At 41.5% G+C, this 10,855-nt stretch overlaps 1 long non-coding RNA gene across 3 annotated transcripts; it reads right to left on the reverse strand.

The window, feature by feature from the left end:
• Window positions 1-3,861: 3,861 nt before the first annotated feature.
• Window positions 3,862-10,038, reverse strand: LOC306918704. Of its 3 annotated transcripts, none has more exons than XR_013789380.1 (9): window positions 9,922-10,038; window positions 9,737-9,832; window positions 8,567-8,704; window positions 7,973-8,097; window positions 7,329-7,427; window positions 6,526-7,046; window positions 5,965-6,051; window positions 5,701-5,791; window positions 3,862-5,559 (listed from the first exon to the last, which is right to left on the reverse strand). It is a non-coding gene; the product is annotated as an uncharacterized lncRNA (long non-coding RNA). The 3 variants fall into 3 exon arrangements; XR_013789381.1 differs by having other exon boundaries at window positions 6,526-6,589; window positions 8,567-8,970; XR_013789382.1 differs by having other exon boundaries at window positions 8,567-8,970.
• Between the last annotated feature and the right edge of the window lie 817 nt (window positions 10,039-10,855).

A 10,855-nucleotide genomic window follows, 5' to 3' on the forward strand; every position in this document is an offset into this window, starting at 1 on the left:
TACGCACGCGTCCGGGGAGACCTCCTCTACAACACCACACTGTCCGCTAAGCAGCAGAGGTGTAAAACAAAAATTGGCACCAGGTCAGATGTAAAAAACTTAAAAAAACTTCCCATTTCCAGACTACAGTGGACTAAAGTGGACACTGGACAACAATCCCTGCTATGTTTCGACTAGTGTGACATACGCACGCGTCCGGGGAGACCTCCTCTACAACAACACACTGTCCGCTAAGCAGAGCAGGGATTTTTGTCCAGTGTCCACTTTAGTCCACTGTAGTCTGGAAATGGGAAGTTTTTTATGTTTTTTTACCTGTGACCTGGTGCCAATTTTTGTTTTACACCTCTGCTGCTTAGCGGACAGTGTGGTGTTGTAGAGGAGGTCTCCCCGGACGCGTGCATATGTCACACTAGTCGAAACATAGCAGGGATTTTTGTCCAGCGTCCACTTTAGTCCACTGTAGTCTGGAAATGGGAAGTTTCTTTAAGTTTTTTTACATCTAACCTGGTGCCAATTTTTGTTTTACACCTCTGCTGCTTAGCGGACAGTGTGGTGTTGTAGAGGAGGTCTCCCCGGACGCGTGCGTATGTCACACTAGTCGAAACATAGCAGGGATTTTTGTCCAGTGTCCACTTTAGTCCACTGTAGTCTGGAAATGGGAAGTTTTTTAAAGTTTTTTTTACATCTGACCTGGTGCCAATTTTTGTTTTACACCTCTGCTGCTTAGCGGACAGTGTGGTGTTGTAGAGGAGGTCTCCCTGGACGCGTGCATATGTCACACTAGTCGAAACATAGCAGGGATCTTTGTCCAGCGTCCACTTTAGTCCACTGTAGTCTGGAAATGGGAAGTTTTTTTAAGTTTTTTTTACATCTGACCTGGTGCCAATTTTTGTTTTACACCTCTGCTGCTTAGCGGACAGTGTGGTGTTGTAGAGGAGGTCTCCCCGGACGCGTGCGTATGTCACACTAGTCGAAACATAGCAGGGATTTTTGTCTAGTGTCCACTTTAGTCCACTGTAGTCTGGAAATGGGAAGTTTTTTTAAGTTTTTTTACATCTGACCTGGTGCCAATTTTTGTTTTACACCTCTGCTGCTTAGCGGACAGTGTGGTGTTGTAGAGGAGGTCTCCCCGGACGCGTGCATATGTCACACTAGTCGAAACATAGCAGGGATTTTGTCCAGCATCCACTTTATTAAGTCCATGCACTCCAGTAAATGGTAAAATGGTAAATGGTGCATTTATATAGCGCCTTTATCCAAGGCGCTTTACATAGATTGTGCATTACATTCACCCATTCACACACACATTCATACACCGATTGCAGCGGAAGCCATGCAAGGTACCAACCAGCACATCGGGAGCAATTTGGGGTTCAGTGTCTTGCCCAAGGACACTTCGACATGTAGACAGGAGGAGCCGGGATTCGAACCGCCGACCCATGGATCATTGGACGACCTGCTCTACCTCCTGAGCCACAGCCGCCCAGTGAATGGACTTGGGCACTCCAGTGCATGGACTTGGGCATTTATCCATTTAGATAACTTTTTTACGTTATTTAATTACTTATTTTTACACAGAAACATAATGTGTGTCTTCACAATAACTGTAATGTAATAACAATACTAATAATGTAATGTAATAATTATTGAATTAACCACGCTTTTATTCTGAAAGCAACCGGATGTCTTAAATTTGCTAGCTCTCAAACAGGAAGTTCTAGATTTGCTAAAAGAACGGAGCCATCCACTACCATGTATTCATCGAACTTCCGGTGCGAGTTTTGCCACCTGGGGGGGAGGGGCCTCAGGGGGGGTGTCATGGCGCGACCATGACACTTCCTTCTCTGAGCTCATAGATATGTTTATATATATCTATCCCCCTTTCTGAAACCAGCTCCTCGCCACTCGCTCTACACACTTGCCCTCGATATGCGCGTTCACGCGAGGCTGCGCCATATTAAGTGTCGTCCGAAACCAAGCAGCCTTGAGTGGAAGTGGCTTATAAAGCCCTCAAGAGCGAGTCTGTGCCGATCTAGACTCGATTGCCTTGTGCAGCCCTGTTCTCTGTCCGCATGGAAAACGCGACCTACAAATGTAAGTACCACCACAAATAAATTATAAATAAACTCCTCCTAAACAATCTTCATCTGATGCAGAATAGACAACACTCCAACTGATGTTCACAAGGGCTCTTTATTTACCCCACCGTGAAAAAAACGATAAATGAAAGTTATGAAACCACACAAACAAAACAACTTATGATTTATAAACACCATGGATGTATATGACATGTCATTTTTGACACGCTGTATTTCCTTTTTCCATATTAATGAAATCCACATGTCACAAACATACACGATAAAATGCAATATAACTGTACAAACAAAATAACAGGTAACACAATTGCGTGATGGTAACCATGGCAACGAATGGTGTCTGTTTCCTGTTTCTGCACAAGGAGGGCGAGTGTATTTCCAAACAGTTTTTTATACCCAGCACCCTAATCAATGGAACTTGATTCAGCTGGAGGGGCACTTTCTGACGAGGGAACCTCCCGAGAGCACTTCAAGTCAAGGGACTGGTTTCAGAAAGGGCTTAAGGCTGCGTTCGAATTCATTCCCTATGCCCCATATAGTGCACTACTTTGGGGTTCCGCCATTTTGTTATAGTGTCCGAATATGTAGTGAGCATTTTTGCACCCTAATGTAGTGGACTGAAGTATCCCACAATGCACCGGGAATTGTAGGGACCATCCGATGGTCACTACAAAAACACAGCGAAGCAAATCTGCCCCATAATGCATTGCGCAAGCTCGCTCTTGAGCGCACATGCACGCGTTTGCGCGCACGTGCGCTGCTTCTGCATGCATGCGCTTATTGCGCTCCAACTCAGAAGAGGCAGAAGTTGAACCAGCGAAAGAAATCAACACAAATGTACTTTTTAAACTTTCGTTTCCCCTCTCTTTTCTTCCCTGGCGGATCTCAAAGCTACAGATCTCGAGACAAATGATCTGTGCATTTATTTGCAATTGATTTGTTTTATTTATTTATAATAAAACAGTTGCTTGCTGTAGAAGGCCTTATATTTTAATAGTTTTTGGATTAAGGTTGGTGAGGTTGTAAAGCTATGTGCTAAAGTCCAATATATATTTTGTACATGCATGTGAGACACATTAATTGTGTCTCCGAACATATGTTTTATTCATATTAATTAATTCCTGCCATTAAAACATATATGTTATCTAACATGATTTCCCAGACAGCACAGCGATGATGCTCCGACCTCATTCCGACATTGGTCAGCGATTAAACTTCCTTTAAGCTACCGTAGGTAATTAGTAGTTTTTAAATAGTTTGCACATTGGATATTAATCGCCGGGATGTCGCTTCCCGAACACAGCGGCGACATTCCCGCAACATCTATAGGTGCTGCCAGACGGTCAAAAGAGCTGCGCACGTTCTCGGCTGCGCGTAGCTTAAAGCTTGAGTTTTTAGACAGCTGGTGGATGGAAATTAAGCTCCACCTCCGCCGAATACTTGCGCGACGGCCAGATTCCCGGAAACGCTCTCCTCCGCTCAAGTCTTCCGCGGAGGTGGAGCTTCTTTTCCATCCACCAGCTGTCTAAAAACTCAAGCTTTAAGCTGCGCGCAGCTTAAGAATTGCGCAGCTTAAGAAAGTTTTGCGCTCAGGTGTGGAGACGGTGTATCCGATGTTAATAGCAAGTTTTCGATGCTTTTCCTCCCTCCAGCTTCCTTTTACCCTCTCTTGCCACGATGCCCCTTCTACACTTATTCTACACTACTCTACATTCCAAACAGTTTTATTATGGTTATTTTCCAGAATTCCGAGTATTGTTTAACAGGTCTCACCTGGAAATAATGGAGGCCCACATAATTATTTCCACATGAAAACAACCGTAACCCTGATGTGTCATTCTGTCATCTTAAAGGCACACACACCTAATAATAAAATAAATCCTAATTAAAACAGGGCAATGAAGCATATTTCTTACCTTTCTTGGAAGGTGTGGAAGCTACAATTATATACCACATGATATAAATAAATGTACATATATAGTATTAAAACAAATTATGAAATGAGAATGTTGGGGGAAAAAGTGGAAGCAGGAATAAAATATTTTATTTACAAGAGAAACTGTGTAACATTGTGTAAGTAAACATGGGCAAGGTGCAACAGCTGACCAAATAATAACTAACATAGGATATAACAAAAGGGGCCATCACAGCAGGGTTTCTCAAAGTGGGTGCTGTGACGTAATACTTGGATATTTGGAATTTATCGATATCATTTCAGTTGGTTCACTCATATTCAAGTATAAAGTTATTTTTAATCTGTTCTACTGGAAATTGATAATCACATACTAAAAAAAAGTGCCATGGAGAAAATGTTTAGCGGGGTGGCCTGAATACAAAAGTAGTTAGAGAACCACTGCATTTTAACCAAAGATGACAGCAATAAGCAACATTGCATTAACCCATTATAGTCAGGAACCCCTTTTTGTAACCATACCCTTCTGTACAGTATTAAAAAAAAATGCCGGTGCGAATATTTGAAGGTTTTCAGAAAACTTAGGTCTCAGTCCAAAATGGGTTAAGAAAATTGAAACAGATATATATTTAAAGTATAGACCAAGTACGCACACACAGACCAAGTCGCTCCACTAGACATTCCTGTAATGTGTTTACACGAGAGAAAACAAGCCACTGATGTGTTCAAAGATGTACAATAACTTGAGTATTTGCCTTCTCCATCAACATGAAAGTCCTCCCACCATGGGGTCAAGAGCTTTCTGCCGCTCACATCTGTAACTCTCTCCCCAGATAGAAACATGGACCCAATCCCCACATTTCTAAACCACCTTCAAAACTCACCTGTTTAGGCTGGCATTATGGCTGATCTGTTTTAGGCTGTAGGCTACCATATTGTTTTTGCTGTTGCTTTTAAGCTGTTTTATATCAACTGTATCAAAGGCACATTATAAATAAAATGTATATTATATATTTTGTAAGATATAAACAATGACATCATAACTGACTGACAATACGTAGGCTACAGTAAATTGCTGGGCTACTCGCCTGTGTCCCAAAATACCAGGCTCGGTTAACTAATTTTGAAGCAGCAAATAGCAGAACTCGCACACAAAAAACACAATATGAAATGGGAAAATGTCTATTAGCAAGATCATTGCTGGACACTGTCACAGAGCAAAAGACCAGGTAATTTTGGATATTCTTCTGTGGAGACTACCCTGCCCATCAGGAGGGAACAAGACCGGTCACATTTCCAGATATTCTGAGTAGGGACACAGGACTGACTGTGAATGAACTTGGTGTGGCAATGAGCAACAGAGACCAGTGGAAGCAGCATGTGTCGCAGATCGCAGATCTCGAGGGCACTCGAAGGATGATGATGACCCAGTGAAGCTGTGTGTTGGTGGGGAATCAGCGCCTCCTGGTGGTTAGACGATCAGAAGCCAGCCACTCCTGGACATCTCCAATTGTGGGGTCTTGTCCTTCTGCCTGCACGCGTCCAGGATTCCTAGATGCAAGAAATGTGATAAATCACTGACAAAATACTTTTGTCGAGTTGTGTAGTCCAGGCTGCTGTGACAGGCTCACTTGTACTGGTTTTTCAGATACATTACTTTTTTACACGGAGGGATTATCTTTGAGAACTTACTTGAACTTGTCGTGTACGTGTGCAGAGTTGGTGTAGTGAGTGAGATACAGTTTCATGTCTGCGCCTGTCCATCTGTCCGAACTATAATAAACTGAGAAGGGGGGAGAGAGAGAGAGAGAGAGACACACACATTACATCACACTGTCTCATGGGTGGCATTTAAGTCAGCAGACCTTGGAGCCATGTGGGGTGCAGGTCGGCTGGGCAGCTGAATGGTTGCTCTCTTGTTTGGGGGACCAGGGTTTTAAAAACAGACAAATGTACCTTTCCCACCAGGTCAATGAAGAAATCTCGGACATCCTTTGTGTTTGTTAACTTGGCAGCAATGTTGACGAGACCTCTGGAAAGATTCTGAGAAGACAATACAGCATTTGTAGCAAAGCATTAGAATGATGCTAGAGAAAGAAATACATCTGTATTCAGTACCATAATATTTACTACTAGTGAATGAAAATAATTGTCAATTAAATTGAATTTAGTCTACTGGATTATCTATCTAAGACAGGCAAATTCAAATTGTTTCTCAAATCTTTAGGACTGACTTTTACTATGTGGTTTGCAAGTTGCAAAGTGATCGGATTGCTATCAGATTTGTGAGGTTGTTGATCAGCTATTTTCGGTGAGCATCATCAGACGACAAACCATAAATCAGGCTTCAGTGTCTAGACGGAGACATCTTTAGAAATCTGATTTGAAAGTGGTTCAAACCTGATTTGCACAAATCCTTTTGATAAAACCATCCGATTCCTATTTGGATAGGTAAAACTAAAATCTGATTTGGACAGCTGGTTTGAACATAGGCTAAAATGTTGCAATGTTTCTCACCTTAAAGTTTGCCTCCATCTCTGTAAAAGCTTTAGACTTTCCTCTAAGAGCTGTACAAACAAGACTGAACAGACAGGAAATAATTTAGTTAATTTTAGTTCTCCTTTTAACTACAGTAGTATATATACTGGGTAGCACAGCACTAATTGGTTTAATTTGTCTTCAGTGGACTTTGGTATCCCTTAATACTTAGCATCCTTGCCTCACCTACAATAGGACAAAATAGACTTTACTGGAGAGTAGACTTTCAGGAGCGTCCGTCTGCCCTTAAAGCTACTTACAGATACAGTACACTGCTCTAAAAGGAGCTTCATAACAGTTTACAGCAATCAATCATCATTGATTGGGAAATTCTATCCTCTTTCTCTGTGTTCTTAAGGAGCCACAGATGGCCAGTGTGGCAGAGAGGTCTCAGCAACAGCTCCCACTGTCGAGTTGTTCATTAGCTGTCCTGAAACGTGAGGCACTGGAGCTTTCGTTCAAAGCGATTGTTGGCAAAGAACACAATGGCCGCATAATCCCTGAAATAACATAATTAACTTAATATCACATTTTAAACATATTGACACAAAGTCCGTTATGACATTTTGCTTATTCAAGAAATATATAGAATCAGCGAGCAAAAAAAACATGCATCAACAAAATATTTCAAACCAGGGGAATTTGATTAAATACATTTGAGCAAAGAGGCTTCGTAGTTCCCAACTCTTGTTCCTGATGTAAGACTACACCAGTCTCCTTCCCCAGGACAAGATCAGATAACCAGTGTGTAAGTCCTACTACAGTGGGGAGTGGGACATTACCTGGCCAGTTTGTCAGAAAGCAGAAAGTGATGACGGATGTTCTCCACCAGGGTCCCTTCAGTTCTTCCACAACTTTAAACACACTTTGAAGTTGTAAAACTGAAATTCAAGAGATGGAGAAATATAGGACAATGACTAGAGTTTAATATTGGATCTGGTTGTAGTACGGCATGGCATGTGTTCAGCAGTATATAGATCAACTTTGTTTTTTGTCATTATGATTAACCCATTTAGTCCTGACGTCGAAATAAAAAAAAGTCTGACAGTTTTATGTCAGTGGTGCTCAATATTTCATGTCAAGGACCCCAAAAATGATATGTAATTGGCCACCGCACCGACCCCCATCTGAAAATATGTTATTGCAGGAACCCCTCAGAAGCAAAGATTTGAGTTAAAACGCTCTGAAAGAATATACATTCAAAGATTTGTGCCGCATTTTCACGATTTTTCAAAAATAGCAGACCTACAAGCTCGTAGTGCCGCGCTATGAGCTTGTAGATCTGCTATTTTTCAATAGCTTAAGTATAACAAAATGCTTAAAACACCAAAAGGGGTTCCCGCCCAGAATGTGTCATGTGTCATGTTGACACTGACTGCATTTGTGTCAAATTCCAGATGCCACCACAACTATGGTGTTAACTCACCTTTAACCATCTCATTGACATAGTCTTTATAATACTGTATTATCCAGTCATCTCAGAGCTCTGTGCACACCATCTTCTCTGACACTCCGTTCTGTCACGTAGATCATTGGGTTCCCATACTGAGTCTACACAGAGGAACACATCACAGCATACTGTTAATTCATCATTCTATATTCATGACATTGGTTGGGAATGATCAGTAGTAGTAAGCCTTGCTGAGCCATGAGGCCCATAGGGCAGGAGCCTATCTCCTGTATCTGTAGCGTGAGGCAGCTTGATGGACAAGTACACCCCCTGGACATGACATGACATATGTCGCAGGGACTAACCCAAGTCCCCAACCCAATCCAACCCTTGATGCTGAGTGCCAAGCACTGGGAAGCACTGGGTCCCATGGTCCCAGTCTTTGGTATGACTTGGCTGGGGATCGAATCCCGACCTCCCAGTCTCAGGGCGGACACTGACTATAACCACTGAGTTGGTTAAATGATCAGTAGGCTGCTCTATATAGATTTGGGGGTAAAACAAATCAAGCATCAAGGACAGAATCGTGAGACCTAGAACAAGATATGTTTGTTTTGTTTGTGCATTTACTTTAATTAAAAGTTGTACATGGAGTGGAATCAGATTTTCCCTGCCCTCCATCACATGTCCCTTTGATGTAGCCCTTCTCTTGGGAAGAGAACGTGGGCAGACGAGATGTTCCCCAGGGCCTGCTGAGCACTCTTCTTCCTGGACACGCCAAAGGAATACACATAGTTAATGATGGGTTCTTGATATTATAACTAATGCTACTGTTCAATGATGTAACCTTTGCCATGCCATGTATCTTCATCTATCTTGCCAATAAAGTATTTCATGACTTAAGGGTAGTCTCCATGAAAGGTTGGTGTGGCAAACAAGCCCAGATAGAACTGGATGTAACTCTCATGTGTCTTTCTGGTTGCTGAAATCCACTGGCTCTCCCCAGTCCCCGGACAGAGAGATACCGACAAGACCTGAAAACATGCAGGCAGTAGCTCTTTAAAGTACAATGTATTGTACTGCTGATAGGAAAATACAGTGTCAAAGAATGCATACTCTGAATGCAGTCTGAATGCCCCTCCACTGTGTATCGTATTTCCATAAAATAATACTTTTATCGATAAGATTTACATTTAGATTTAATGCAATTTTTTTTTTTAAATAACTATTTTATAAAGCTATAGTATCAATTCAAGTGTCCTACTGCTGTAAGGGGATTGGAATGTAATTAATGAATACTTGCAATTATAACTGTGTGTGTGTGTAAAAATTGTCCTAATGTAATCTCTCAAGACAGATTCAAAAGTAAACACACAGGCACACATAGCCCCATATGTGTCCTCTCCCTACGCTCATTCTGTAGGATTCTGTAGGGAGAGGGCACATATGGGGCTAAGGCACACACAGACTAAACGCTGTATGCCAACAACAGTCAACAGACCAGGAGAGGGAGGCTACAGCTAACCCTCTCTGCATCAAGCCACACCAGTCAAAACGGAATCTAAATCCACGTGTTGAATGTTAGTAAAACATTTGTAATTGTAAACGTGGGCTAACTCTGCTAGCTAAATGCGATTGCTAATTTAATTACGTCAGAAGTATGCCCTGTAGGCCTGTACTATAATGTTTAATATCATGAATACATAATACATCAGTCTAACTTATTTACGCAGGCCTACTGTTCTGTGTCGCCGTCAGTGTAAAAGTGGAAAGCAAAGAAGTTTAAGTGCCCTGACTCACTTCCTCATGTTGTGGACATTGTCTGGATTCTGGAAACAGGAAAGCTAGGGTATCCGACGCTCTCCGTCTCCCCGATCCAAGAGCTGCCGGGGGTGTCTGGAATTCAAAACATTGATTTATTATGGTTAATATTTTCCAGAATTCCGAAAATGAATAGATAATTATTTATTCTAAACAGTCCTTACCTGGTAATGGAAGCCTTTCACATAATGTATATGTTCAGTGAAGTAAAATGCGGAGGAATTACTTCCACATTATGCATTGCATTACACTCGGTCAGCGTCAAAACAACTGTGTAACCCGGAAACGGAAATCACTAACTGTTAACCTGTGCTCTTGTTCTTAAAGGCACAAATCCACACTGTACCCAGCCATCACAAATCCTATATAAAAGGGGACATGAAGCAGAATTCTTATGATTTACCTTTCTTGGAAGGTCAAATGTGGAAGCTACAATGAAATACCATACATGCAAGAGTGACAATAATACAATAAATAAATACAATAATATACATTTATATGGTATTACATTTTTTTTATGAAATGGGAAGAGCAGAATACTGAACAAAATATTGTATTTACATGAACTGTAACTGATCAATAACATAATAAATACAATAATAATAATATAATAATAAATAACATCATAAATAAATATAACAACATAAACAATCAAACTTAATAAAAATGAGTGTGTGTGTGTGTGTGTGTGTGTGTGTGTGTGTGTGTGTGTGTGTGTGTGTGTGTGTGTGTGTGTGTGTGTGTGTGTGTGTGTGTGTGTGTGTGTGTGTGTGTGATATTTACAGTATATACATTACAGCAGTGGTTCCCAAACCTTTTCATGTCAAGGACCCCCAAATTGACACTAATGATCCCCATTTGAAAATATATGCCAGGGACCCCCATGAGAGAAGATTTTTACAAATGGAACCAGGGTCCATTTGGTTCCATTTGTACGCTCTCTGAGTTACAGACTCATAAGACTCATAAGACTCATAAGACTACAAGATTAGATTACAGATATATATTGGTTCCAAAATATAATTTAGGTGCGTACCCCCTGGAACTCCCTCAAGGACCCCTGGGGGTCCCCGGACCTCACTTTGGGAACCACTGCAT

Source organism: Electrona antarctica (genome assembly GCF_951216825.1).
Source record: "Electrona antarctica genome assembly, contig: scaffold_200, whole genome shotgun sequence".
NCBI classification, from domain to species: Eukaryota; Metazoa; Chordata; class Actinopteri; order Myctophiformes; family Myctophidae; genus Electrona; species Electrona antarctica.